The 15,912-nt window shown below is 36.6% G+C and overlaps 1 protein-coding gene across 2 annotated transcripts in view; it reads right to left on the bottom strand.

Moving 5' to 3' along the window:
* Nucleotides 1-15,912, bottom strand: part of TMEM108 (transmembrane protein 108) — a 246,634-nt gene that overhangs the window by 230,019 nt on the left and 703 nt on the right. Inside the window, exon 2 of one of the 2 annotated variants that reach the window (XM_053965425.1) lies at nucleotides 14,655-14,749. The gene's annotated coding sequence lies outside the window, so the exon portion shown is untranslated. Of the gene's footprint in view, nucleotides 1-14,654; nucleotides 15,231-15,912 lie in introns of those variants that run through there. The other variant, XM_053965420.1, reaches the window with a different exon arrangement.

The raw sequence follows: 15,912 nt of genomic DNA, 5'->3' as shown, positions 1-15,912 counted from the left end.
CGTTTTTGTAGGCATATAGTAAAGTGCTCAATGTCCTCCTTCAAAGAAGAGAGGTGCAACTGTGGTCTTACCAGTTACAGCTGGTAGGTTTCATCTGCCTGCAAGTGCAATTGCCCACTTATTATGATGAAGAGACAGTATGATAAGAATGATTTCTTCCCCCTCTCTCTGCAAGGAGAAAAAGCCATGTTATGAATGGTGAACCTGAAATCAAGAACAGCATTGTTTTCATGTCATTATTTCCTGAAACAAGGTTAAAAACTCTGTTTGACACTGACCTTATTTTGTTAAAAGGGCTATTTTTGTGGTATCAACCTTTTCTTTAGCTTCTCCTATCTTTGTCAATCGTATTAAGCCTAGTTTTATATAGTTAGATACTTGTGGTCTTCTAAAACAAATAGAACAGATGATAAACTGTGATATAAAAACACTCAGGTGTACACCAATGACTTAAAAAGGATTCTTCTTAGATACAGAAATCTGAGCTATCATATCCCAGTTAAGGGTCAAGGCCTCACTGTTGGAATTCCATAGGGATGCTGAACAAACTTTACATTAGCACCACTTGACTTACTGGAAAGGCATTGAAAAGGGTTTCATTTCTCTCTCTCCTGTGCTCTACGTGTATTGAGGCTTCCTCCTGAAGTCAGCTTATTCTTAAGAAATCTGAAGGCACTACAATGAAATGGTTGCCACTCCACCTAATTTATACCACTATTGAAAAGAACTCAGAATTTTAAAATATTTTAAAGTTGATATTTCTCCTTTATTTAATTTAAAAGGTACTTTATTAAAATACTTCATATCCATATTTCAAGAAGACATATATAACATGGCAGTCTTTTCCATATTTAGAAAATACTATTTTAAGTATCAAATTATACTTAAGTTTATTTAAGTATTAAATTATACTATATTAACTAAAATACTATGTATTGAAATATCACAGCTATTATATCCAAACACACTGCTTCAGTACATGCAGCACAATAATTTAAAAATGTGCAAAAAGATTTAGCATGATGGAATGCATAAGACTTTTTATTTCAGTAAACATTATCTGGCATTCACATCTTTCTCGCTATACAGTGCCACAACTTTCACAGCAAAGTACTCAAACTGAAGATGTCTCATTGTAAGAGTTGTGAACATTCTCCAAAGTCTTTCAACATCTTCTGACAAACAACACTACAAGTCTGATGTTTTGTGAACTACTGAAATTTACTTTTCCATTTGAAGATATCATCAGCAAAGATCATTGCATCTTAGAACATACAGAGGGCTGCAGAACAGTTCATAGGGCACAGCTTTCTTTGATTTTTACCTTTAAACAAAACTGCTTTTAATTTTGCATTATCCACTGATGTATGACATTTAAGGAGGTGACAGCTGTCTAAAACATTAGGTTAGGTTCTTCTTCACTGACATTAAAAACCAGTAAAATTAGACCTTTTTCCTTCAAAGGCTTACTGCATATGTTTCATTTTAGACACTACAAACAGTCTATGCTTCAACTATTTCTGCCTACTGGGGAGTTATGAGCCTATATAAGCCCAAAGTATAACAGTGCCCTTATACCTTCTGTTAAATGCTTACTATTGAAAATGTTCACTGAGTGACTTTGCTCTGGAAAGCTTTATGTAGCTGGGCTCTTTCTTTTCACCCAGTTAAAAAGTACGGAAATAAAGCACCATGACAATCAGCCCCAGAGATTGCTTTTGTTCCGTACAGATGATGGAGGGAAACGGCTTAAAAGGCTTAAAATCAGCAGGGGAAAAATACAACTGTCAAAACTCTGATATGGTTAACCAGAAATATAAATTAGAATCTATGGAAGTATTTCAGTATTCCTTTAAGTAAAATTAGAAAGGTTTGAAAATCACACTGTATACTTGACTGTGGTCAAACATAATCTTAAATTTGTAAAGAGGAAACCTCACACATACGTGGGGTTTTGCGCTTGGGTTTGCTTCTTTTTAATTGCTAGTACTTGGCTCTGTAGGACTACCATTAATTTTAAGAGTCAATGCAAATCAGGAAACTGCATTTTTATCTACTTCATCAGTGAAGAAAAGCTCTCACTATCCATGCAATTTTAGGACCTTAAGCCATTCTTCTTAGCCAATGTAGTAACCCAGGGCACTCATTGCAGGTCTGATATACTTTGCAGCAGTTTAACTCATTTCAGTCTGTTAATTCTTTTATGATCAGTGATAGTTCATAGATCCTCTCCAAGGAGGATTTACTTCAAACCTCAGAAATGTCTGGAGAAATTAATATCCAACTGCTGCACAAATAATCAAAAACCTTTTGATACTACCTAGAAATCATACAAACATTGAATTCCAATTTACTAGAAACTTTGAGAAAAATCAAGTTGGTATGGATCCAAAATAATAAGTTCAAATAATGTTGAGAAACATTATTTGATTATTTATTTATACATAATTGATTATTAATTTGATTATTATTTAATTGATTGTTAATTAATACATCCTTTTACTATACAATGGGAAACAGAATAATTGAACATTGTAAAATTATCAAAACTACAAAACAAGCCAGCAGACTGTTGTTCTAATTCGCTGGACAATTAAATTCATTGCCATTCCTTGATGTAAAGCAAAGCAAATGATTATGTGAAAGTTTTTTTCCCTTGGTAGAATTAAGGCATGCAGTCATGTGCTCTGTTTACAGGACTCCATGGTCAGCATACATAAAAGTAAATGAGCTGCTCAGTAAGATGGGAGCGTGCACTTATCATTTCATAACTTTTCCAGTCAGAAATCAGATGAGCTTTTTGTAAAATTAAGATCTCTCATCACTCACTTTTTTTTTTTTTTTTTTTTTTGTTCTGCTGCATTACTGTTACCCTTCTTGGCATCACATATCAGTTACTTTGGCCAAACACCCAAGCTAAACTGAAACTTGGATGGATTTAAGTCAGTGGAATGATGATATTTTATATCAGCTAGAAATCCCTTTATAAAAATCAATCTGGCACTACGATGTAGCAGTTTGCCATCAGAAGAAGCAAAGTAAATCATATCAAATATACAACTGTTGTTTTATCTAATGACAATATCTATTTATAGCTAATTGGCATAGTAACTAAGCTGATAAATTTAATTTGGTATTGTAGATGTAGCTGTATTCAAAATGCATTTCATAGCCTGCTGGGCCCCAGGCATTTCTTCATTTTCTTGTCTTTTGATTGATATCAGGGAAAAGAAAGATGGGATCAATTCAGCTCCGTTTGATGGAACCAGTGTACCTGAGAAGTTGAAGGCTTGGGCAGCTAAGTGCAAAGCTTGGTTCTGATGAAAATGTGCAATGTAGCAAATTCTTTTTCAATCAACTCTGCCGCCCCTTGCACTTGCTTTTGTGGTCTGTCAGATACGTTCTTCTGACTTTCTGAAACTGAATGCTCATCTATATCCTTCTTAATCTCATTTATTTTATACTTTTCTCCTTTCATGCCATTTTGTCCTCTGCCTTCATTTAGTGGTTTCTAACTTTCCAATCCCCTCCCCCTTTTCAAGATCCAGTATCCATGAAGAGACAAGAATTTACAATCATGTCACCTGATGCCAAGATTTAAAGAAAAATATAATCCTCCTAGATATTACAGAGCAGTCCTTGAATCTAACTCAACATTGTAGTTGAAGGAAATTAATTGACTAAAAGAAATCTAATGCTGACTGAAAAATTCAGAGACGTGCAGAATTGCCACCCTAGAAAAGTTCTGATTAATTTACATTTGTATTTGCAAGAATTTTATCATTAGTCACTCTAAAGGAGATTTATAACCCCATATGCTCAAAGTGATGAAAAAAAAAAAAAAAAGACATATTAAAAGACTGAGCTTCTGCAAACACAAAATATAACCCCACTGATGTATGAAAATTGCAAAATCTCTTTTTGGAAAGAAGACTTAAAAAAAATGGTGCAAAGTCTCCTTTGTAGAATCTCACTCTTCTTCCAGAATATTCAGAAAAATACTACAACTCCTGAAGAGGTTTTTAGGTTCAAACACAGCCTTGTACAGTCAAGTTAAAGAAGCTGCATTAATACAGGATTACATTTTCTTTAGAAAATTTATTACATGAACTGTGCAATTGAAATAATCCTGCTTTTTCTTTCTGAAAGTTTTCTTAGGAGAGAATTTTTCACTTCTGCTTTTAAGGAAAAGCAGTTCTCTGTTTACATCTTTTATTATATTCAGTGATGTTGCTAGTGATTCTTTATGTTTTTGCAAAAAGTTCTAGAGTTTTCCACAAGCCCCTTTAAGTTTTTAATCTGTTTTGTTAAGAAACACACATTTGCTTCCAAAGTGGGTATGTATTTGAGTGGAACACTTGGGAGTCACTTCTTTAAGAGTCAACTTCCTTTGGATATGGGGCTCCATGAATAGGTGGTTTAAAAATGGAATGCAGTACATATTTTTCCATAAAGTTCATGGGGTTTGAGTCAAAATAGGAATAAGCAATATGGACGTTGAGCTAGCACAATTCAAGTCTTTTAACACAGTTTTTCTTGAAAGAAGTGGACAAATAAAGTAGGCAGTTTGCTACAAAAATATGAAATGTGATGGAAATGGTGCTATGTGTGATACTACACTACAATTTTATCCAGCCCACAGAATATATAAAAGAGTTATTTACATCCAGGCTGAGTTTTTCCTCTGCAGAAGTAGAAACATAAACTGTAGAAAGTCCTTTTCTGTCACAGCCTCACCTCAAGATGACATGTCATTTATGGAACTGTTTGGGTTCTGTTCTTTCTTCACTGATTTTGGGCTAATTTGGGTCTGCAGGAATTACTTCTACAGGAAGAAGAAGGAAGGTCTAAAGAGTGAAGGCTGTGGGTTGCCAGCCCTGCTAACTGCATCAGCTTTGCAGAAAAGACATGGATGAGTGACTCTTACCTATGTCTGTTCACAGATGCTTCAGTAATATTTGCTCTACTTACAAACGGAGAAAAACAAGAGCTGTTGAAACTACATCTGAAGTGGATGTATTTTATCTCAGGACCAAAAGCCCAGAAGGAACAACTCAAATCCAAATATGTAATTTTACCATTCTTTATAGCTTTGTTATACAGTATATTTTGTCACAAAGATGTGTCAGCAAATGTCACAACTGCATTTAAGATTTTGCTACCTTCCTAAAATCTTCCAAATTTATTCCATATTTCAGTTCTCTTTAATATGTACTATTTAAAATACTTACCTAAAGGATTATAACAAAGCTAAGCAAGAGGGATTGAAGAAAAAGATTAGCTCCCCCAAAGATAATTTCTTTCATCAGTGCAAACATGGTATTTACAACAGACATTAGTGAAGGTTTAAAATGCAAGGTTCCAAAGTCTGAGTAAATTATAATGTAGACTTTTAAGATAAAAAAAATTAAGAATAGAATAATCTGTTCAGAGTTTTTTTGGGTCTAGGAAAGAATCATGTAATAAGAAAAATGATTCTTCATAGAACTCAATTTCTTTCACCTTTGGTTTCTTTTTTACATTTTTAGTAATATTCTCACTTTGTTCTGCCAATATCACTGCTTACTTTTCATTCTCACAATCTGGCCTAAATGATTTAAAGGAAAAGTGCAAAAATAATTTTTCTCATTTTCTACATTTTCTAACAAACACCAAGATTCTTTACAATAAATAATTATGCCTGCACAGGAGACACTGGTATTTAGGCCCCATTTTTGCACTGGCTCAAACAGGGTTTGAGACCAATTCAACACTGTTCTAAGAAATCTAATGAAAAAGTAAGTTACATTTATAAGTCACCTAGAGGTCTTTTTAATATTTTACCTGATATTTAATTAAGTATCATAACCCAGATAGAAAGCAAGGCTCTGCTTCATTATGCCATGGTCTGGAGTGCGTCTCTAAATGAATCAGCTCCAAGCTGTAATAGGAAAACATGATTCTGAGAGCAGCAAGCACACAGCTGTTTAACCATATGGAAGTGTAGTTTCTTGGAGTGCTGTTAATACCCAGTTCCCACCTCCTCACTTACATCCAAATGTGCTGCCCTGGGGCAGGCTCCTGCTTCCACCTTTGCTCCCCTGCAGCCTCCTACTCTTCCCATCCTTTTGTCCTGCTCTAATACCTCAGCTATTCCAAGAGCTCCTGCAGGTCACCCAACCATATGACCTTGAACACTGCCAAGCACCCTACCAAATACTACAAATCCTGCACAACTTGTTTTAGATGAACATTAGATGTCTCAGGTAACCAAATATACATGCATCACTTACTGGAAAAATCAATCAAACAATTTAATGTCATTTCCATGTAGCTAGAGCTCTGCAAAGAGACAATATCAGTTTGCAGGGGATATATGCTGCTTCTTTCAGTCACTCTGAATAGGTTTACACATTAATATGACATGATCCTCTTAGTTTTTAAGTAAACGACAGCAAAACTTTACAGGAAGATATACAGGAACCAATGTACAAAACTCTATGTTTTGAAAAATTAGATCATAAATTATGCATGTGACAACTAATGAGGAGCAAATAAATAAAAGGAGATAAACAGCTGAATTAATATCAGAAGCATGAACATGCACAGAACAATTGTCTTTACCTGATAAACTTACTGATAGGTTTCAAGTTCACAATAATTTATTTACCACACAGAAAGACTGATTGCTTTCTTAGTTGAATTTGTCACAGATTTAAGTTAATTCCTCATTAATTAGCACAGAATTGGGGAGGGAACTTTTTTGCACTGACCTGATTGCTTACTACACTTGTTTTTCACCAATTTGTTTTGAATAACTGACAAAAGAAGACTCCAATTCTTCTCCTCCAATGACAACTATGCTATAAGAGAGCAAGATACTCATACATTCTACAAGATTTCCCTACAGTGTGACTAACTGAATAGGTATCTTCTTGAACCTCATGAAAATTCATGACTGCACTGAAATACGAAATCAGAACCCACTACCAAACACAGTCTCTACCCAACCATCACGGAAGAAAACACATGCTCAACTCTGTTGCTCATTCCCTGTGGGCTTCAGGCACTGCAACCCATCTGTGCTCTCAACATTTGTCTCATTTGTGAGCTGCGTTCTTAGGCTGGTATTCTGCTTTCACACACTTCTGAAAGTGCCTGGTGCCTAAGGAGACACTTCATATGGAATACGTATTTGCCTATGCTCAGAAAAATAAACCATAACCACGTAAACACCATTCTATGTTTCAGGCTAACCAAAGGCATACACTGGCCTTTGAAAAGATGTATCCAAACACTGCAGTATCCTCTCCAGGGTAGGTCCTGGTTGATGACAAGTTGAACATGAGTCAGCAATGCCTTGGCAGCCAGGAGGGCCAAGCGTGTCCTGGGGGTCCATCAGGGACAGCATCGTCAGCTGTCCCACTCTGCTCTGCACTAGGGCAGCCTCACCTCAAGTGCTGGGGGGCAGTTTTGCGAGCCACAATGTAAAGACATTATTAGAGAATGTCCAGAGGAAGGCAAAAAGGAACGTGAGGGGTCTGGAAGGGAAGCCTGGTGAGAAGTGGCTGAGGTCAGGCTGGAGTAGAGGAGACAGAGGGGAGACCTCACTGCAGTTACAACTTCTTCATTAGGGGAGAAGGAGGGGCAGGCATTGATCTCTTCTCTCTGTTAATCAGTGACAGGACCCGAGGGAATGGCCTGAAGCTCATTCAGGGGAGGTTTAGGTTAAACATTAGAAAAAGGTTCTTCACCCAGAGGGTGCTTGGGCACTGGAACAGGTTCCCCAAGGAAGTGGTCACAACACCAAGCTTGACAGAGTTCAAGAAGGATTTGGACAATGCTCTCAGGCACAAGGTATGACCCTTGGGGATGGTCCTGTGCAGAGCCAGGACTTGGACTCAATGATCCTTGTGGTTTTGTTCCAACTCAGTGTATTCTGTAATTCTGTGACATTATTCCGTGTTAATGCCATGCACTAAACTGCAACAAGAAGAGAACAGAGACATGGCCTTATTTTCATAGCACATTCTGCAGGGAATGGACTCTAGAATGCAATTCCAAAAGGGCATTGCAACAGTTCCAGCAGAAGGAATTTGGAGACATTTGGTTCAGAAATCTAGCACATGAGTTTGCTATTTACTAGATATGAATGCCCCACCCTGGTGCTCCAGATTCCCTGAGGAAGCACTGCCACGATATCTCAATACAACGGTACTTCACTTGTGTCCAGTTAATTTCCAAGCTATTAAAGTGTTGTAGGGGAAAAGAAAGACTCATTGCTACCTGACTTCCTGACACAAGATGGCCGTTAACCCAAAAATTACAGCTATTTTCTTCCATCACCTGTGTAGCAGGAAGAAAATTGCCCTTGCTCTCAATTTCCTTTCCATGCAGCTTAAATTTCAAAGAAATCTCTGAATATTTCAAGCAGCCTTGGGCATTTCTTTAGCAGGTACATGAGAATGAAGTGACAGGCTTTAGGGAGGATGGGGAAATAAAGTAGTATTTTGAATGTTTCCTTTACTGTTAGCTATCAGTACTGTTTATTCTAACGTATCCTCTAATCTAAAGGCATATCGATGGAAAGGCCTCACCAGAGACTGCAGCAAATTGTTTACTCAATAAAGGTCATTCAATTGGTTCTGTTCATCATTTAGTTCCATTGTGAACATAAGCTCAGCTCTGACATTTAACAGTTTAAAGCTAGGTAGGGTTACTGTTTTGAAGACTAGTCTCATTGCCAGACAGAATTTTAAAATTATTTTGAAGTTGTAGTGGGAAATACTTCTTCTGATTCAAAGGCAGCATGTTTTTGACAGGTCTGAGCTATGTATTTCATGGCTTTATTTACTTTGCTTGAGAATAAAGTGTTATTTTACTGTTTATAAATACATTTGAAATATGTTTTATAGCCTGGTTTCCGTTTCAATTCATTAAGATCTTTAAATGGACCTTAAGAGGTCTTTAAAAAATGTAGAAAAAGTCAGCTTTGTTTGTTCTTAGAAACTGCCCTGGGAAGTTTGGTCTTTCTTCTCATTACTGCTTGCTTTCTTTGTGCAGAGCAGAAACTTTCAAAAAGTTTAGCCCTCATGACTGCAAAGACTGTTTTCTAACGCACTTGAGATACCAGAAAGTATTAAAGATTGTACCTCACACCAAGCACTTTGCCTTGTCTTTTCTCCATGATTTTAAACACCTGTGCTCTGCTTCCTACCAGAGATATTGATGAGAGAGACTGCAGTCTCCCAGTTGCCAGAACATACTTTCATCTATGTTGACCCCAAGCCAAAAAGATACCTCTCATATTTTCCCCCTTCCTTTATCGTATGTGATGTCTCTTCAAACAGCAGTTGTTGGAGGGTTTTTTTGGTTTGGTTTTTTTTTCTTCTTTTTTTTTCTTTTTTTCCTTTTTTTTTTTTTTTTTTTTTTTTTTTCTTTTAAGAGACAGAAGACTAAATTAGGATCTGAGGGAATGAAGTCAGTCTTGTGGTGCAGAGCAATACCTAAAAGAGTGAATAGAAGTGTTTGGCCATTGCAGCACTCATACTTGAGTATCAGGAGTGAAGAGGCCCTACTAATGTCTGTCTGACTATTCCTCTGGCATGTACTGAAAGATGGGGAAAGGTGACATGGGAATGAAGAGATGGGAGAAAAAATAAATTTGTATAGGACAACTGGGCAAATAACTTTTCAGAAATGAAGTAAGAATTATGTGGTATGTCCTTTCTTTTGAAGTCTTTAAGGCATAAGCTGTAACTTAATATATATCTGATCCTAAAATCCTTCTTCGAGTCCCATTTTTAAAATTCCATATGTTTAAAAGAGTATTTGCAGCTCCAGTGTTCTCCAGCCACTCCTATTATGCAATGGTTATCTAAGCTTTCTGTATGCCAGCCAGGTATAGCCTCAGGATATTCAGAATCTGCTGCAGTTATAAAAAGAGAAACGTAATTTGGTTTCAATACATGTCTCATATAGAGAATTGTAACACAATAGAAAATTAAGTACTAAAAAGAACTGCTACCCCAGTAGCATGAGAAAATTGTTAGGAAACTACATAGACTGACTCAAAAATATGCCACATAATGGTTTAGAGATAAAATTCTACATCATGAGGTTGCCAGTTTCAGCTCATAAATGCAGAACTAATGTAGCACACAAGTAACTACATTTTCTATCTAATAACATGAACTCCATGGAAAATATCTAATATTCTTCATTCATTTCAGTAATTTCCACACTATCCAATTCATTTCTTGAAATTGTATCCTGCTTAGCAGTACACATAATAAAATATAACAGCACCCCTGTAATAAGCACTTCAAGCTACTTAATTAAAACTGGGGTGATCAATGAAAAACTAAAGGAACTTAGTATTTCATTTTCAGCTAGATTCAAAGGGCCTGCCTCTGAAAGTTCAGAGCATATAATCCTTTGATAGGCCTCATTCAGATCTGAAATCAAAGTTTCAAACTAAGAACTTCTGGGAAACTTTCTAGCATTTATTTTCTTAAAGATGGGATTCAACATCCCACATGCCATGCCTCTGCGGGCACTTCCACCCTAGCTTAACAATGCAGGGATTTCTGAAGAAACTTCTCACAGGATTTCAACATAATTTCTTTTGCATTTGATCAAGTTGGGAAAAAAATCTCTGTGGCTGTCTTTATGACTCCTAAAAACAAAATTGCTTGTGTTGAAGATAAGGATGACACCAACTGCAAGAAAAAATGTCAGGAAGTAATTAGCCCCTTGGATTTCATAGTAAATACTGACATGATTACAGATTAGGCATGATTAAGGACACTGCTAAATTGGTACCTTAGAAAGAGAGTTAAATATGACATCTTCTGGAACTGTAACACCAAATTTTAAGCCTCTTGCCCTGACAGTGCACTCTGTGGCTTTGAATGTCTGACTTCTCTAGAGACTACAAGTGCAGAGACACACTTGACCACAGACAGAATACAGAATAACAAAGACAATAGCTATCTAAAGGAATGATGAAGAATGACTATGGTTTATACCTGATCAATCTTGAGATCTCTGGTGCTTCCCAGAATCAGGCATCTAAAATGAAGTAAGAGTTCATTTCATCCTCATCTGGGTATAGCTGAATACATCTGGAGACAGAATGTATTTTATTTTAGCTTGCTGGAAGAGAAGAGGACTCTCGAGAATCATGACTCCTATAGTTCATTATGGCCCCATAAAACATGCACTCCCTGCTGTATGACATACTAGTTCTCCCCACACAGCTGCAGAAAGTCTGAGCCCGGTCCTGCCTATAGTCCCTTAGTCAAGGCAACCTTTTGGGAAACAAAAGATGCCGGATTTAATTGCTCCAGCCTAAAAAAAGCTAAAAAACTCACTTAGGTACCAAACTTTCCTATTGGCAGTGCCATTTCTATGTGTTTTCAAAGAAAAATTTTGTTGCGATTTAGGATGGCTAATTTGCAAATCCCAAACAGGATAAGTTATTGGGACATTCAGCTCTGCCAAGAAGGCAGATGTTCTAGGGATGAGCGATGCAGCATGGAAGTATTAATGAAATTTCACTTGGGTCCTATTGAATTTCACATTCCCACTAACACAAGAAGATTTTTTAAAGAGCACTCGTAAGTGATCATCAAAATTATTAGGTGCAAGTTTCAGCATATTTCTCTATATTCATTCTTTGCTATGCACCATTGTTGTTTTCTGGCTCTAGGCTGAAGCAATAAAGAGCATAGCAACAGCAATTGCTTGCCATTAGTGTGTCTTTGTTTTGCTGTTTGTTTGGATATTTCCTTCACTTTCACCCTGTCTTCCTGATGAACAAGATTAGTTGTTCTTCAGCCTTGTGATCATATACATTAATCCAACTGGCCTGGAGTAACATGACCATGAAACTGCAAAATCTGATATGTCCTTCTTGGTTCAGTGATGATTCAGTGATGATAAAATAGATGTTCAAGAGCTCTTCTTTCTAGGATTATAACTCATTGTGTAATTTTCAGTTAAAACTCAATTCAGATTTATGGCAAATGAAGGTCACTTCAAAGAGGCTTTTGAACCCTTAATGGAGAAATATCACCAAGTGACTTACCATAAGGATTAAAAAAGTTTTTCTTGTCTGACATTCTAAAGCCATGAAGGTGAAAAGTTTGATTTTGGTTATGAATTGCACTGTTCTGAATGCATTTCCTATAGTTTATGTTGAAACCTTTAAGGAGTCCTTGCATTAGAAGTAACAGACATAAATAAGATAAATATGTGTAGAGGCAGAAGATTCCTTTTCAGTGTGTTCAGTCTATTATTTCCATTCTAAATAACAAACTGTCAGAACCTTTCTACATAAGGGTATCTAATTTATTCATCAAAAATCAGAACACCTACGAGTTATTTAAGATTTCAAAGCAAAGCTCTATTCTGGCTGAAATCAATACAAAACTATATATGAATTAAATGGAAACAGCATACAGCTCTCAAAGCTTATTAGTATTGTACTTTTCAAATAACATTATCTATAACTGATAGACAAAGCACTACATTAAAACTTCAGCTTTTATTTATCTGTCTCCTTCGTATTTTATTTTGAAATATCTTCCAAAACTGACTCAACCTTTAAGAAGATTGATTATACCTAGAAGCATGTAACTTCTGAACTAAGGCTTTCTTAACTCTTTTGTAAGCAATTTCTCTCCTTTTCTCTCACTTTTTCACATAACCACATTTTCCTGAGGTCTTGCTGTCCTCTAGTGGTAAAGGGCTATGACTTGTAAAAGTTGTGGGAGCATTTGAAAGCAGATGTCCTCTCCTTCTTTATGATTTTCATCATCTCTGCTCCAGGTAACTTTCAGGCCTCTCAGGAAATGGATTATTGAAAGAAGCTGATGATTTCAACTTGACAGACTGTAACAAAGTTACTGAGTGAAACATAGCAAGTTCAGTAGCTATTTGAACTTAGAACTATGCCCCAAGGTTGCATTTGTTAAGCAATCTACAATTAACCACGGGTATTTTTAATTACTTTTAGCTTGAAAATAAAAAGCAGGTGTATTAAAGATTGTATTAGAGACTGTGTTAGATGTATTAGAGTCTCTCATTAACATGCCTATTGAAATAAGTTATGACTTTAGATGGGATTTTCAGCACATTTCTTCAGACTTCAATTGTACAGTCCTACTTCTAAAAAAGTTTATGACAAAGTCTTTCTTATGAATGTTAATTTCTAACTTATTGAGCTAGTGATGAACTGTTCTCAATTTCTTAGTTACCCTGTCTCCTATACTCACAACACCTCAAATGACTCAATTTCATGCCGGGTCACAGAAAGACTGTGAAGTTAAGCCAGTCATAACAACGGACATAGCCACAGCCATGCTGCGACACATGAAAAAGGGAAGAAGACATCTACCTCTCCACCATCCAGCAGCCATCACCTCAGCTGCACATGGCTCCAGAACCCTACATCCCATCCAGAGTGGCTGGTGAATCATGGAACTGCAGATGCTTAGCATTGAAGGTCTCTGAGGAGGACAGAGGCAGATGTCCAGATGTCTTTCATGCAGATGAACAAAATGCAGATGTCAAAACAGGGCAAAAAAGTAACAAAGTAATTCCAAGATTTGGCAGTTTCAGGCTTTTATGGAGCAACTAGCGTACCAGATTCAAAACAGATCCTCTCAATTGAAAATCATCAGGCCTCATTATATAAAACAAAGAAGCTGAGTAAGTAGATCAGCCATTTGGCTTATACAGACTTGCACTCCATGCTCAATGTACAGTACTGGGAAAAGATATCAAGTTAATAAAGAACAGCACAATAGCAAGTCTCCTTTTAGAGCTTATACCATAGAACCACAGACTCATGAAAAAGTTTGGGCTGGAAGGGACCTTAAAAATGATCTAGTTCCAACCCCCCTGCCATGGGCAGGGACACCTCCCGTGAGATCTGGTTGCTCAAAGCCCCATCCATCTTGGCCTCAAACGCTGCCAGGGATGGGCTATCCACAACTTCTCTGGGCAACCTGCCTCACCACCCTCACAGTAAAGAACTTCTTTGTAGTATCTAATCTAAATATACCCTCTTTCAGTTTAAAGTTATTACCCCGTGTGCTATCACTCCATGCCCTTGTAAAAAGCTTGTACAATCCAGGACAACAGCAATTTTTTAAGAATTGCATTCTACATATTTTAACTCTATGTCCTCACTAGAATTCCCTTATTATGTTCCATCAGACACAGACATTTTTGAATAATGAATGAGATAATAAAACATTTTCAACTCCCTTCAGTATAGGCAAAAACAATTTAATATTGATTTGTGAAGGATTTTTAACACACTTTGCTTATGCCTATAGTATACAACCTTAAAAGTCACTCCAGCCTATGAGTTAACAGAAAGGATGTTGTGCAGAAGTTTGGTCACTTGTCTTTCATTTAGAGCACCTTCTGTTTTCAGGTCATGATCACCATTTATTCTAAACAAAGCAACTCTCATTTTTACTGGTCAATCAATCTGTGACAACTTATCATCTTCAACCTTCCTAAGCTTCCCCGTATCTTGCCATATCTTGACCTTATACACTAAATTTTACTGGAATGCATAGGTATCAGATACATTATTTTATAAAATTAACATCTGCTAACTCAGAGCTGAACTTAGTAATACACGTATAAAACCAAACCTTCTTGCAAAGGTCTGATTCCTGCAGTTGTACTTTTCTCTATGGGACAGGTCCTTAGATCCATAGAACTGTTTGTCAACAGTCACCAACAACTCCTAAAAGGAAATAAAGTCAGGAATAAGAAACATCAACAATACATCATGTAGTAATAAAAGCTGGTCAAGGTTAACCCAGAACATTTCACTCCTGGAATGTTTTAATAAACTGTTTAAATTATGTAAATAATGGAAATGGTAAATAGGAAGCTGCTCAACTACCCCAAATATCTTCACTGACCAGTGAAGAACTTTATAACACAATACACCCAGCATCAGTATCCTCAAAGGACTAAGGATTGGGCTGGTCCAATTGACACTTTAAAAAGTAGCATAACATGAAGAGAATTTTTTAAAGAACTTGATAAGGTGTTTTCTCCAGCAAATGATTTTGTGGGGCAATTCATTTCTGAAAGCTAAGACAGCTCAGATTCAGACACTGTTTCCAATATTTGTGCAATGAGCAGTTGGATTGCTTTCTGAATAGTCCTAATCAGTGACTTAAAGCACACTTTGTTAGTTTACAAATTAGATATTGAAGTAAGTGTCTCTAGTCTCTAAACATTAGGAAAACCAATCCATGAAACAATAGGGAAGCAGTGTATTTTTTCTGTTTAGAAAGGGTTGTGTTAATATGATCTTTATCATCCATAAAAATTCCATCATGCACCAGGGGCAGCATTAGAGAAACAGCATTTACAGTTCTTCCAATGTATTTGTTAATGTCAAGTGGATTATTAGAAGGAATACAAAAGCACTTACAACACTACACTTTTTATTCTAGGCTTAAAGCTTGGCGATTTTGATATTCAAAAACTCAGAACATGAAAATAATTCAGTTCAAGCACCAGCATGATATTGTTCCGAGAGTCAGGGAACTTCAGTCAGCAGTGAAGTGGAGAAACTGCCTGATACCAACACACAAATGAAACCAAGAGCCTTGCTTGTTACAGAACTGCAGACTTACTTGCTGAATCACCTAATACTGTGCAAACTCTGTTACTGTCAATATTAGAGAAAACACAGCAGCACCCTTCCTCTTCCCTCTATTGTCACATATTTGTATCTGTCTTTTTCAGTGAAGCAGGGTTTAAATGGAATACATCACCAATGTGACTTATCAATAAATTATATCCAGACAATGAGTTGGTTTTTCCTCATGAAAATAATGGGGTAAAATTAGGAGGGGAAAAAAGCACATGTTCTCCAAACCCTAAGTTTTA

Source organism: Vidua chalybeata, chromosome 1 (assembly GCF_026979565.1).
Source record: "Vidua chalybeata isolate OUT-0048 chromosome 1, bVidCha1 merged haplotype, whole genome shotgun sequence".
Lineage (NCBI taxonomy): Eukaryota > Metazoa > Chordata > Aves > Passeriformes > Viduidae > Vidua > Vidua chalybeata.
The sequence above is the reverse complement of the archived record's forward strand: the minus strand, read 5'-3'. Positions and strand labels throughout refer to the sequence as shown.